At 35.4% G+C, this 15,513-nt stretch overlaps 1 long non-coding RNA gene across 1 annotated transcript; it reads left to right on the top strand.

Moving 5' to 3' along the window:
• The first annotated feature begins 9,715 nt into the window (after positions 1-9,715).
• LOC309695603 lies at positions 9,716-10,318 on the top strand. The gene is made up of 3 exons (XR_014273190.1): positions 9,716-9,771; positions 9,985-10,150; positions 10,236-10,318. It is a non-coding gene; the product is annotated as an uncharacterized lncRNA (long non-coding RNA).
• Positions 10,319-15,513: the final 5,195 nt, after the last annotated feature.

The raw sequence follows: 15,513 nt of genomic DNA, 5'->3' as shown, positions 1-15,513 counted from the left end.
TGATTTCAAAATGCTCTAAAATGAAAAATTCTTGTTTCCACAGGGTAATTCCACTTTAGATCAATAGTATACAACCTCACAGTGATACCATATCAATATCAAGTCATTCTGATTTTGCTTTCAAAAATAAAAGCCTTTTCAAATTGTCCATAATTGACCTACCTTTCAGTGATTTCAAAATGCTCTAAAATGAAAAATTCTTGTTTCCACAGGGTAATTCCACCTTAGATCAACAGTATACAACCTCACAGTGATACCATATCAATATCAAGTCATTCTGATTTTGTTTTCAAAAATAAAAGCCCTTTCAAATTGTCCATAATTGACCTAACTTTCAGTGATTTCAAAATGCTCTAAAATGGAAAATTCCTGTTTCCACAGGATAATTCCACTCTGTATTTACAGTATAAAGCCCCATAGTGATACCATATCAATATCAAGTCATTCTGATTTTGCTTTCAAAAATAAAAGCCCTTTCAAATTGTCCATAATTGACCTAACTTTCAGTGATTTCAAAATGCTCTAAAATGAAAAATTCTTGTTTCCACAGGGTAATTCCACTCCAGATCAACAGTATACAACCCCACGGTGATACCATATCAATATCAAGTCATTCTGATTTTGCTTTCAAAAATAAAAGCCCTTTCAAATTGTCCACAATTGACCTAACTTTCAGTGATTTCAAAATGCTCTAAAATGGAAAATTCCTGTTTCCACAGGGTAATTCCACCTTAGATCAACAGTATACAACCTCACAGTGATACCATATCAATATCAAGTCATTCTGATTTTGCTTTCAAAAATAAAAGCCCTTTCAAATTGTCCACAATTGACCTAACTTTCTGTGATTTCAAAATGCTCTAAAATGAAAAATTCTTGTTTCCACAGGGTAATTCCACTTTAGATCAATAGTATACAACCTCACAGTGATACCATATCAATATCAAGTCATTCTGATTTTGCTTTCAAAAATAAAAGCCTTTTCAAATTGTCCATAATTGACCTACCTTTCAGTGATTTCAAAATGCTCTAAAATGAAAAATTCTTGTTTCCACAGGGTAATTCCACTTTAGATCAATAGTATACAACCTCACAGTGATACCATATCAATATCAAGTCATTCTGATTTTGCTTTCAAAAATAAAAGCCTTTTCAAATTGTCCATAATTGACCTACCTTTCAGTGATTTCAAAATGCTCTAAAATGAAAAATTCTTGTTTCCACAGGGTAATTCCACCTTAGATCAACAGTATACAACCTCACAGTGATACCATATCAATATCAAGTCATTCTGATTTTGTTTTCAAAAATAAAAGCCCTTTCAAATTGTCCATAATTGACCTAACTTTCAGTGATTTCAAAATGCTCTAAAATGGAAAATTCCTGTTTCCACAGGATAATTCCACTCTGTATTTACAGTATAAAGCCCCATAGTGATACCATATCAATATCAAGTCATTCTGATTTTGCTTTCAAAAATAAAAGCCCTTTCAAATTGTCCACAATTGACCTAACTTTCAGTGATTTCAAAATGCTCTAAAATGGAAAATTCCTGTTTCCACAGGGTAATTCCACCTTAGATCAACAGTATACAACCTCACAGTGATACCATATCAATATCAAGTCATTCTGATTTTGCTTTCAAAAATAAAAGCCCTTTCAAATTGTCCACAATTGACCTAACTTTCTGTGATTTCAAAATGCTCTAAAATGAAAAATTCTTGTTTCCACAGGGTAATTCCACTTTAGATCAATAGTATACAACCTCACAGTGATACCATATCAATATCAAGTCATTCTGATTTTGCTTTCAAAAATAAAAGCCTTTTCAAATTGTCCATAATTGACCTACCTTTCAGTGATTTCAAAATGCTCTAAAATGAAAAATTCTTGTTTCCACAGGGTAATTCCACCTTAGATCAACAGTATACAACCTCACAGTGATACCATATCAATATCAAGTCATTCTGATTTTGTTTTCAAAAATAAAAGCCCTTTCAAATTGTCCATAATTGACCTAACTTTCAGTGATTTCAAAATGCTCTAAAATGGAAAATTCCTGTTTCCACAGGATAATTCCACTCTGTATTTACAGTATAAAGCCCCATAGTGATACCATATCAATATCAAGTCATTCTGATTTTGCTTTCAAAAATAAAAGCCCTTTCAAATTGTCCACAATTGACCTAACTTTCAGTGATTTCAAAATGCTCTAAAATGGAAAATTCCTGTTTCCACAGGATAATTCCACCTTAGATCAACAGTATACAACCCCACGGTGACACCATATCAATATCAAGTCATTCTGATTATGCCTTCCAAATTAAAAGCCTTTTCAAATTGTCCATAATTGACCTAACTTTCAGTGATTTCAAAATGCTCTTAAATAGAATTTTGCTGTTTCCACAGGGTAATTCCACTTTAGATCAACAGTATACAACCCCACGGTGATACCATATCAATATCAAGTCATTCTGATTTTGCTTTCAAAAATAAAAGCCCTTTCAAATTGTCCACAATTGACCTAACTTTCAGTGATTTCAAAATGCTCTTAAATAGAATTTTGCTGTTTCCACAGGGTAATTCCACTTTAGATCAACAGTATACAACCCCACAGTGACACCATATAAATATCAAGTCATTCTGATTTTGCTTTCAAAAATAAAAGCCCTTTCAAATTGTCCACAATTGACCTAACTTTCAGTGATTTCAAAATGCTCTTAAATAGAATTTTGCTGTTTCCACAGGGTAATTCCACTTTAGATCAACAGTATACAACCCCACAGTGACACCATATAAATATCAAGTCATTCTGATTTTGCTTTCAAAAATAAAAGCCCTTTCAAATTGTCCATAATTGACCTAACTTTCAGTGATTTCAAAATGCTCTAAAATGAAAAATTCTTGTTTCCACAGGGTAATTCCACTCCAGATCAACAGTATACAACCCCACGGTGATACCATATCAATATCAAGTCATTCTGATTATGCCTTCCAAAATAAAAGATTTTTCAAATTGTCCATAATTGACCTAACTTTCAGTGATTTCAAAATGCTCTTAAATAGAATTTTGCTGTTTCCACAGGGTAATTCCACTTTAGATCAACAGTATACAACCCCACGGTGACACCATATAAATATCAAGTCATTCTGATTTTGCTTTCAAAAATAAAAGCCCTTTCAAATTGTCCACAATTGACCTAACTTTCAGTGATTTCAAAATGCTCTAAAATGGAAAATTCCTGTTTCCACAGGATAATTCCACCTTAGATCAACAGTATACAACCTCACAGTGATACCATATCAATATCAAGTCATTCTGATTATGCCTTCCAAATTAAAAGCCTTTTCAAATTGTCCATAATTGACCTAACTTTCAGTGATTTCAAAATGCTCTTAAATAGAATTTTGCTGTTTCCACAGGGTAATTCCACTTTAGATCAACAGTATACAACCCCACGGTGATACCATATCAATATCAAGTCATTCTGATTTTGCTTTCAAAAATAAAAGCCCTTTCAAATTGTCCACAATTGACCTAACTTTCAGTGATTTCAAAATGCTCTTAAATAGAATTTTGCTGTTTCCACAGGGTAATTCCACTTTAGATCAACAGTATACAACCCCACAGTGACACCATATAAATATCAAGTCATTCTGATTTTGCTTTCAAAAATAAAAGCCCTTTCAAATTGTCCATAATTGACCTAACTTTCTGTGATTTCAAAATGCTATAAAATGAAAAATTCTTGTTTCCACAGGGTAATTCCACCTTAGATCAACAGTATACAACCCCACAGTGACACCATATCAATATCAAGTCATTCTGATTATGCCTTCCAAAATAAAAGACTTTTCAAATTGTCCATAGTTGACCTAACTTTCAGTGATTTCAAAATGCTCTTAAATAGAATTTTGCTGTTTCCAAAGGGTAATTCCACTTTATAATTATTCTGAAATGGTTTTTTTTTTATTCTTTCTGTTACTCACATGTATGTTTTGATGTGCAATGGTGTTAGTTTGAATGACATCTCCAAGGCCCTTTAATTTATAATTCTCTTTTTGGTTTTTTCTTTTTACTTTGTTTGTCAAGTATTAACCACATTTAAAACACACAAAAAAAAGCCAATACTTAACTTTAAAATTAGTACAGAGGTGGACAATAAACTCAGCCGTGGTGTCTTTTGTCTTATGCAGTCAGAGAGATTATTGAATGTTTGGGTGGATGTAGTTTCCTCTGTGGTGGGTTACGATGTGCGCCCACCACCCAAGGCTCCGTGGGGCTTGGTGGTGGTGCTAATGTAGGCCCCCGTCCGGATGGGCCTCTGTGGCTTCCAGGGGTGACTACTTGGGTAAGCGGGGGACCTGGCCCCACGAGAGAGTACTTTGCCTTCACTTTCCTCCCCTCCTCATCCCCACTCCATCACACCGTCACACATGCAGGGCTTTGGCGTACAGTTGTTTCACTGAGGTGGGTGTGAGACATTCCTGCTGTGTCCCCTTCTGACCACCTGTACCTCAATTTTATTCCACAATCTATACATCAACATCACTTGTGCTGGGCATGCTGAATGGCGTCCAAGGGATGGTCTGTGTATTCAACCTCTCCTAAGTTGCCGGTGCCCACGTCTCAATTTTAAATACATGTAGATGGTAATGTTTGTTGGCAGGGGCTGTGCTGACACCAATATTTATTATCTACTGTTACTTATACTTATCTAGGTTGTGGATGTGATACTTGCTGTTGTGTACTGTGTTATATTTTTGCTTGTTTTCTTTTCTGCATTTTTCTTCCAGTAGGTAATCCAATGGAATTTACTGTCTTGTGTCACCGTCCCACATCCCCTCTGTTTTTTCCCGTCTTTTGAACGTCTCTTGTCTAACTCTTAATATTTCCTATCAACCAATTATGTTTATTCCTTTGATTTTTACTGCAAATTTAAATTTTACAATAAAATGTTTGATTAAATAGAGATATTTTAAATTTTTAATCAAGTGGAGCAATATTGCAAAGCCATAATGGTCCACTTGAAAAAAAACAAAATCTGTTGGAGAGCCTATACCGCACACTACTGGACATGCGTGCTTTGAGTGTCTGACTCTGTCGACATTCCAAAAACTAGAGGTGAAAACATGTCATTTTGAACATAACAGTCTTGTGCAGAAAAAATGCCGAAGAAGGAGAAGGGGTGAGTTCGTTTTTTACGTATAAACTTTAAATATTAACTTTTAAAATTTGCTAACTAAGTAGTTCATCTCCAATTACATGTAATTGAGTGATCAAGTCTTGTAGCCTAGCCTAAGATATTAGCTAGTTTATTTCTGATTGTAAAAATGTCTTTTTTCTTATGTGTAACACTTAATCTTACATTTATTTCACCATATTATTACTGGGGTTTTTTTCGATAACAGGTTTCGCTATGAGCAAAAACAAAAAAAGATTTGCGCACAGGACTCAGGGAAAGTTGTAGCATACCGCAGAAATTAATTAACACGTGTTCTATAACAGGCACATCTGTTGCTAACAGGCTATGGCTTATAAAAAACCCTGCCTTCTTGGGACCTTTTTGTGCCACTTTTATGTTTTAAATGGCTGCCATTTCCACTGTGTTCAGTGGAATATAACCGAACTTGCCAAAAGATAGTTTTTTACTGTCAATTTTAATATTTCAGGGTGAATATCTTAAATCAATCTAAAATGGCTGAGCAGCAAAAATCCCCACACCCTCCTTCCTAGGGACCGTTTTGTGCCAATTTACTTCCATTATAAACGCTATTTTTCACGGCAAAATAATTACCGTTCAAGTGATCGTCATGATTTCATTTTAGGTTTCGTTTGGGACTAGGGGCCTTGAGTTGTAAATTTTTTATTTGTCCACCAAGTGGCGCCCTTGTTTCACATTTGACGTTTCACATTATATATGAATATATAAATTTTTTATAGCATTTTTTGGGGTGTGGCACTAAACGGTCCCCAGGGTGAAGGGTGTGAATTGAATTAAAAGAAGGCAGGAGGGAATTTTTTAACATCAAGTGCTGCACATTTTCTTCAGGGGCATTGCATTTCACAAAAACATGTTCAAATAGTACTTGAATAGAAACAAAGTTGATAGTTTTGTAATTAGTGGCACTGATTTAAAATTGTTCTCAATTCATTGAGAATATCATACATATTATTTATAAAATGTTATGATTTCATATTCATCAATGATATAAATGACTTTGTAATGTTTTCTTTTTTACATTTAGAGTCTACCGCTTCAGCTTATTTGGGGTATGTGTTTTTTTCTTCTTTACTTTCATATACATTTTCCATGAAAAATAAAACTGAAAATGCTATATCTTCTGTTTTAGAACAAAAATAAACTGATCACAATCAATGAAATTATTGAAACTGTGGAACAGCTGAAAAAACATGGCATGCAACTGGAGGACCATGCACTTCATAAAGAAGGCCCCTGGGGTCAAGTTTGCCTGACACTTGGTATTCAGAATAATAAAAATAACCGCTACAGAATTTGTGATGCATTTCGTCAGGTTAGTTCTTTTCACTTATTTTTAAAAAATATATATTGTATATATTATATATTCTATATTATTATATATATATATTATTTAGTTAAAATCAAATTTATTAAAAATGTATGCCTGTTCTCTACAGAACTTGTCTATACCAGTCGAAGGGGATTCAGATAATGGACAAAAGCCACCAGAGCAGGTTCCATACATAAAATTCTATGTGTTTGATATCAAATATGTTGGTATACCAAATTTTAGTCAATGTGTTACTGTTGAAATTATCCCTAAAATTAATATTGTTACGGGTAATGTCATTTTCAACAGGAAGAACTATCAGCTGCTGCTTCTCTGTCACCGGTCTTCTCCTTGCAGGAGGATGGACAGCTGTCTCCTGAGCAGGTCAGTCTGTCTGTACTATCATAAATTCTCTTCAACGCTTCCATGTCATTACACTAAAGTTACACCTCTCCACTCATGTAATAGCAACCAGAAGAAGAACTATCAGCTGCTGCTTCTCTGTCACCGGTCTTCTCCTTGCAGGAGGATGGACAGCTGTCTCCTGAGCAGGTCAGTCTGTCTGTACTATCATAAATTCTCTTCAACGCTTCCATGTAATTACACTAAAGTTACACCTCTCCACTCATGTAATAGCAACCAGAAGAAGAACTATCAGCTGCCGCTTCTCTGTCACCGGTCTTCTCCTTGCAGGAGGATGGACAGCTGTCTCCTGAGCAGGTCAGTCTGTCTGTACTATCATAAATTCTCTTCAACGCTTCCATGTAATTACACTAAAGTTACACCTCTCCACTCATGTAATAGCAACCAGAAGAAGAACTATCAGCTGCTGCTTCTCTGTCACCGGTCTTCTCCTTGCAGGAGGATGGACAGCTGTCTCCTGAGCAGGTCAGTCTGTCTGTACTATCATAAATTCTCTTCAACGCTTCCATGTCATTACACTAAAGTTACACCTCTCCACTCATGTAATAGCAACCAGAAGAAGAACTATCAGCTGCTGCTTCTCTGTCACCGGTCTTCTCCTTGCAGGAGGATGGACAGCTGTCTCCTGAGCAGGTCAGTCTGTCTGTACTATCATAAATTCTCTTCAACGCTTCCATGTAATTACACTAAAGTTACACCTCTCCACTCATGTAATAGCAACCAGAAGAAGAACTATCAGCTGCTGCTTCTCTGTCACCGGTCTTCTCCTTGCAGGAGGATGGACAGCTGTCTCCTGAGCAGGTCAGTCTGTCTGTACTATCATAAATTCTCTTCAACGCTTCCATGTCATTACACTAAAGTTACACCTCTCCACTCATGTAATAGCAACCAGAAGAAGAACTATCAGCTGCCGCTTCTCTGTCACCGGTCTTCTCCTTGCAGGAGGATGGACAGCTGTCTCCTGAGCAGGTCAATCATTAAAAATGCTTTCACATAAGTTATGATTGGTACTAGGATCATTGTTTAAATGACCACTTTATATTACATAAAAAATATATTTTTAAAAAAAAATAAACAATTAAATAAAGAATTTTATCAAATGTTGTAACATTGAATGAAATTTATATTTCATGACACTTCTCAACATTAATGTTTGCTATATATTATGACATTACAAACACTGGTTGTTAATATACTTAAAATACACAAGTATTTCAAGTATATTTACTGATATTACAGTAGTTATGTAACATGGACAAAATGTTTTCTCACAAAATAATTTTTTCCTCTTTTTTAGCCTAACAGCAACTCATCCGATGATGGATTCATAAGAGTCAGGGTCCCACTTGCAACAAAATTTTTTTTCCTGAAAAGGAAAGAATGGACTAATATAAAAAATAAGAGATCCCAAAGAGGATACAAGGGACTACAGTGGACAAATCTGATTTCAGACGGAATACGGACTGTGTTTCCATATTGTTCCTTTGCCTTCAAAAGGCACAGAGTCAAGGCTTTGGACTCAGTAAGAAAGGGCCCTTTCTTCTGGTGTCTGGGTTACTGCAGTTTTGAGGATTGTCCAGTCACTGTCACTGTCACTGTAGATAATGAAGAAGATCTAAAGGCAAAAGTCAATTTTCAAGGTTTCGAGTGTGTGCACAACCACTATGAACTAAGAAGAAGACCTGTAAGAGCTCATAAGAGAGATAAAATTGGCCATGAATTGGAAAAACAATTACCTAGAGCCATGTATCTGGAAAAAATGAGCAAAATGGATGATGATGTTGTGCAATCGGGGTGTAGAGATGAAGTTCCAACTCCTCAAGTGTTGAGAAACATAGCCTTGGAAATCAGAAAGAAAAGTCGTCTTCATCATAATGAGATTATGAGTCTCCAGTTAATGGTGGCAAACAAGAAGAACAACCCAGAGGATGTATTGCAGAAAGTAATGTTACATCCAAAATGTGTTTTTTTATGGTCTTCCAGGAGTATTGAGATCTTCCAGAGCCGCTGTCGGGAGGACATCGTGTATTTGGATGCTACAGGAAGTATCATGAAAAAAAGAAAGGGTTCGCCTCCTTTCTATGTTTACGAACTTGTAGTAAGAAATCCACGGAAAACATCCTCCCCCCTACCAGTGGCTACATATTTAACCTGTGACCATACCACTGCCTCAGTCAAATATTTTTTGGAAGCATTTCTGACTGATGTTGCAAGGGCCTTTGGGCGCAAAGCCATCCGTTCACCTTTAATGCTTATGTGTGATGGATCTATGGTCCTAATGCAAGCTATCTGTTTAGCTTTTGCAAAAAAAAATCTCTCTGACACAATGAATCATTATTATAACATCGCTTCGGGGAAAGGAAACAAGGAAGACTTCGAGGTTCCAATTCTTCACAGATGCCTTAGTCATGTTATGAAGAATGCTAAGGAGATCTGTAAAAAGTAGTAAGTGTAGTCCTTTTAATACGGTATTCACTTGTTTGTTTTTTTATTATGACATGTGACATGGCATTTCATTTTTCAATTTGGGAAAACATTATTACTGTTTTGGAAACACTTAAAGACAATTTTTTCTTTAACTGCAGTGCACCAAAGAACTACCATCTTGCAATGCACACTTTTGGAGTGTTCACTACTGCGACTTCATTGAAAGACCTCACTGACATGGTGCAAAGTGCTGCAGTTGTTTTTGGGAGTCCATGTAGTGGTGAGAATGTCGAAAAACATTTTCACAACCTTCAGTTGTTCATGCAGAAAGCCAATGTTGATGTTGATGGCAATGACAGAAACTCAAAAGCTGATGAGGACCTGAAGGTAAACCAAAGTCAATTTTTATTAAAACTAAAGGCTAAACTTTTGCCTCTTATATATCTTTTTAAATACTTTGGAATAGCATAATAATCACAAGTCACAAGTAATTTTAAATGTTTTATACAACATAATGTTGGGTTTTTAGATTATAGATATGAAAGATGAGTGTACACAATGTTCAAATCACATAATTATTCTGTTTTGTCTGTTGGCTAGGGAGTCAAGGGAAACAACCTCTTTGGGAGACATTTTAAGAAGCTCATTTCCAACACATCATTGGAGATGGATGGTGAGGCAAACCCTTACTACAGCAAGGGGCTCATGGAGCACATCAGCAAATATCTTCTTCCTTTTTCTGGATTATGGTCTGCAATAATGTTAGGTAAGCCATTTTAAAGTAAAAAAGTAATTAGTTTATAAAATGAAATTACACACATCAATATTATTCGAATCTTCAAAATCCAAAGGTGACCTTGGAAGACATGGCACTGGGAAAATGTATGAGCAGTACCACAACAAATACAATGCCTTAAGAAAGATCAAGAGACAAGTAAGACACCTGATTTTTAGTATATATACATATTTGTGTGGTGTGATTGAGAAACAGTGGGTCCAGAGGAGTCATCTGTATTGCAGATCATACAACATTGCACACAACAATGTGTATCTTTAAAAGAAATCACAATTAATGATTTCTTAATTTGATTTTTCAGAATATCACTGAGAATAATAAAATGCAGGGGATAATGGAGAAGAGCCAGTGGGATCTGAAACATATCCGTCTACGTTCGGGAAGGCTCACCAGGCTGGATGACTTTGTTGTCCAGTATCAAATCAGTCACACAGCGCTGCTGAAGGAGTACGAAGACTCAAAAAGAATGCTTCAAAGAAAGGTTTGCAAAATGACTGGCTGATGTCCATCAATGCTTTGCCGTTTCAAAATGGAACATTACAAAAAAGTGTTCTTGATGTGGTGGGATATTGAGGTGCCCCACATTGTGATGTTATAGCTTGTTTGCACCTGTGTGTCTTACTGGACATTTTTGTGTGTTTTGGTGTATTGTAAATTAAGGAAAATGTTGTCACAGCATTTCACTTGTAATTCCTAAACAATGTTCAATGACTCATATTTTTGGTTCAGAAATTTCGAGTGGACGAAGAAAAATGGAAGGAACGTCGCCAAAAAAAGAAGGGGAGATATGTAACAGTACTCCGCAAGCCATTTCCTTTCAAGAGATCTTCAAAGATGGTATAAAATGTTGCGCAAATTTATCTTTCATATATAAAGACCAATATTTTGCATAACATTTTTTGTATTTCTTGTACACAATATTTATATAGGTTGCTTCCTCTATGGCCCCGAGTTCCCCTGTGCAGACTGCTAAAGTTGAGGATGTCACCTTAGAAAATCCAGAATTACAGGTAGGATTGACAACTGCTAACATAAAGGATTCATCAAAGTAATAGTTATGCCTTCTTTTTCCATAGAAGATCCTTTCCATGACACAGTAATCAGTCATGGACACGTGTATGAAGGTCAAATCTTATGTAGTTACATGTTGATATTCATGTTCAACTCATTCGATGTGAATATCCAGGATTTTGGTTGACTAGTTGTAACCTTAACTTAAGTGGGAGGCACCAAAATTCAAAATGAATGCAGTGATCACATGGTAAATTTTGGGAATAACTAAATAAATAAATATTTTTTCCTCAGTAGAAACTGAATGGGAAAAAGCATTCGGGAACATAGTTAGAGTATGGGAAAATTAACTTTGCAAGTGTTGCCATTACAGCTTTGAGTTTATATAGTTACCAATGCTCAAGGGTGGCTGTAGCTCAGGTGGTAGAGCAGGTCATCTACTGATTTGAAGTTTGTTGGTTTGATTACTGGCTTCTCCTAGTCTGCATACCAAAAATCCAAGATACTAACCATAAATTGCTCTCCAGTGCATCCATCGATTGTGTGTGAATGTTACTTAGAACACACTTAGAAAAATCTGCTTGGGTGAATGCACAAGTTGTGTAAATCGCTTTGAATGCTCAGAAGAGTAGAAAAGTGCTTTATAAGAACCAGTTCATTTACCATTCAAGACTTGGAGTGATACATTTTGAATGAATTTTACAAAGACATATTGTTAATAACAGTCCATAAACTTTTGTTAGAAATAACAAAATCATGTTCAATAGCTGGTAAGATCGTATGTTAAGTGTGTTTTTCTTGAATGAGGAGGTCCTGTCTTTGTGGAAGAAAAGAGACACAGAGGTTGTGGTTTCTGTGCTTCCCTCAACAAACCATGGTACGTCCATAATTATCCGCCACAGTGATCTGCGAACCCTTCGACCACACCTGTGGCTAACAGGCGAGGTATATCAATGATTAATTTAAGCACTCATAACCACAATAATTCGAATGTGTAATGTAATTAAATTAAAAGGACATTATCATGTAATTATTTATCATTAACACAATTTAAAGTATATAAATTACATAGCTTTGTGTTTATGAAAATTCTTTACGTAGGTAATTGAAGGGCTTTTTCATTGTCTGGCAAAAAAGGAGCAAAAAGGGATCTACATTATGAACCATTACACAGCGGGATTGATTCTGTTTGGTGATCGGACACAGCTTTCTCGCCAAAGCTTGCGGAACGTAAGATGACTGTCCAATGTCCATATAATTATGTCCAAATACATTTAGAAAGAATTACTGATTGAATGCTAATAGAATTCCACAAACTGTAAGAAATACATAAATTTTTTCTGACAGGTAAACTTCGATCAGTACCAGGCCATTGTCACGTTTGTTAACATTAAAAATGTACACTGGAAGTTTCTGGTAAGCAACAATATTATAACTTTAAAGTCTGTGTATTTTTTTAATGACGATATATTAATATTGTTTTAATTATTTATCTTTGCTACAGTTCATCAATGCAGTGAATCACACTGTTTATCTCCTTGATCCTTCCCCAAGTTCATCAGAGGAGGAAGACTCTAAACTCGCTGCACGTAAATTCAGGTACTTAGGCTTCAACACATTTTGTTATATGCAAATAGGCTTTACAAGTTAGTTTACTACAACTGCATTTTTGTAGAAGCTTTTTGTACCTGGCCCCACAATGCGTGTTTCTCTGTTGGCATCCTCTTGGCCAGGTCTCATTTGCAAAATAAATCAGTACGGTTAAATAAAAATTATCAGGTGAACAAATTATTAAGACAATAATTCTGATGGCAAAAGAGCCAAAAGAGACAGGCCAAAAAATAAATCAATAAAAAATAAATAAAATTCTCTTTAATTCTGTAAAATATGTTTTTTTTAAAATTAGGAAATATGACATATACCAAATTGTATAATGCTTTGTAAAATTTTGTGCAGTGATTACTTAAAAATGAGGAGAACCTGCCACGCAAAAACAGAATGGGTGGACATTAAATGGAAGGGAGGTGTCTTGACCCATCCAGTGCAGAAGGATGGCTTCAGCTGTGGAGTATTGGTGGTGATGGTAAGTGATGATAATATACATTTGTATATAATTTCTTACTTGTTTGCCATACCATCATGCCATGTTCAGAAGAATATCCACATCCATAACAGTAGCTGTAATATATATGAATACATCTAATTCTAAATTTCACATGATACTGCACAAATTAAGTATATGGTTAATACTTTGGTGCCCTAAGTCATGCAGATTTTGGGACATACTCTTTTTAGGATTTGCAAATATTAAGGCTGCACAGCGATTGCATATAGTACTTATACTTTAAAGAGAGCAAGTCACCGTCTGGAATTATTTCCTGTGTCATAATGGTGCATTATCAGTAATCTCATTCTCTCACTGAGCACGCTCTGGTGAATGGCTAGCACATCATGATGCAGGTGGTATGTATTGTCCAGCATTGTGGTTAACTTGGAAAACATCCACATCTCTGACAGCACCTTACGAGACTTATGGGACACCCTGTGGACTCACTTTATTGAGTCTCTGTGGCACTAGCATAACACAGGTTGCGACTCTCCACACCATTTTTATAGAATATACTGAGTATTGCCCAACAGATGTTAAAAGAAGTCAGCTGCCCACACATTGGAAGCAGACTATATCTAATAACTAGTAACTAGAGATGTTCCCTATTTCAGTTATTCATCAGCATCTAAGAATATACTGGCCCTCTGGCCCTTACTGTAGAGTGGAGTGTTATTTTTAACCCTGTCCATTTTGTTCTCTATGTTTACAAGGTATATCACATAGTTATTCATCCACGATGTCCATTTCAACAACTGAGTGTTAGAAGTTACCTGGTGTTCATAAAGACTTAAATCTATTTATTGCTCTTTGTTTTTCATACTGTTTATGCAAGATTATAAACATCAGAAATTTTATATTGAGCAGAATTGTGGGGGTTTTTTTCACAATTAAAATTTTGAGTATTTCTCGGTAGATGGCACGGGCAGTGATGAAAGTATTTCCAGATTTGCCCGTCATGAAATTTAAAACATCAAAAGAGAAAATGGCAGAGGAAAGAAAATTGATGGCTGTGGAGATACTACAAGCATCAGGTTGGTTTGGGGGTGAATAAGAGAGAAAATGTGTGTGTGTATATATATATGTATTTGAATGTATATGTGTGTGTGTGTAGATTGAAATGTATTATTCTGTTAGTAGTATTATTATAGTGCACAATGGCACTTTATGCTGTGGTCTAATCGATAGAAATTTTTAAGTACACTGTTTAACATATGCATAAATTGGCCTTCAAACGAATGTCTATATAATGTGTTTTGATCCTGTATTTTAGTTTTTGACACTAACAGCAACTGTGCCATGTGTTCGCTGACCAAGCCACCTGGATCAGGACCTTCAATGATGAACTGGGTGAGTTGGAGGGAATTTGAATTTCTCAAAAATGTGTAAAAGACTTTGACTATAAATGGGTTTTTTTGCTTTGTCTGTTTAACTTTAAATAGATACAATGTGACGCCTGTCAAAGATGGTACCATGAACAGTGCCTTGACATGACCAACAATGACTTTCAAAAAGCAAAGGAAGAACCGTGGAATTGTCTCCTGTGCTGTTAAACCACAGACTTATTGGATGCTTGTGTCAAAATATTTGAAGACGTACTCTGTTGTCTCCACCAAAGTGATAATTTGAGCAACATAATACGGTGAAACGTTTTCATACATATTTCATTCACATTTCCGTGATGTTCTCATTTACATTTAAAGCACATTTAATGTTATCATGACTGCACCTTTTGTAATTTACAATTTATTCTCCTTGTATCGAGCTGTTCCTTTTTCTGGGTTTTGTTTTCCAAGATAAACAGATTTACCTATGTTACTTTTATGAAAATAGTTATATTTCATAACATTACAAATACAAAGAAAAGATTGTGTCATTAATATGTAAAGAAAAGAAATCCACTTCAGTAAATTTTAATAAATAAAATCAGAATGACTTGATATTGATATGGTGTCACTGTGGGTTTGTATACTGTTGATCTAAGGTGGAATTACCCTGTGGAAACAAGAATTTTTCATTTTAGAGCATTTTGAATCGTTAGAAGATTAAGTCAAATATCGGCAATTTCAAAGGGCCATTACTATGAAAAGCAAAATCAGAATGACTTGATATTGATATGGTATCACTGTGGGGTTGTATACTGTTGATCTAAGGTGGAATTATCCTGTGGAAACAGGAATTTTCCATTTTAGAGCATTTTGAAATCACAGAAAGT

This window comes from Aulonocara stuartgranti, assembly GCF_965226115.1.
Source record: "Aulonocara stuartgranti genome assembly, chromosome: 19".
In the NCBI taxonomy this organism is placed as follows: Eukaryota; Metazoa; Chordata; class Actinopteri; order Cichliformes; family Cichlidae; genus Aulonocara; species Aulonocara stuartgranti.
Note: the sequence above shows the minus strand (reverse complement) of the source record. Positions and strands in the feature narration are given on the sequence as shown.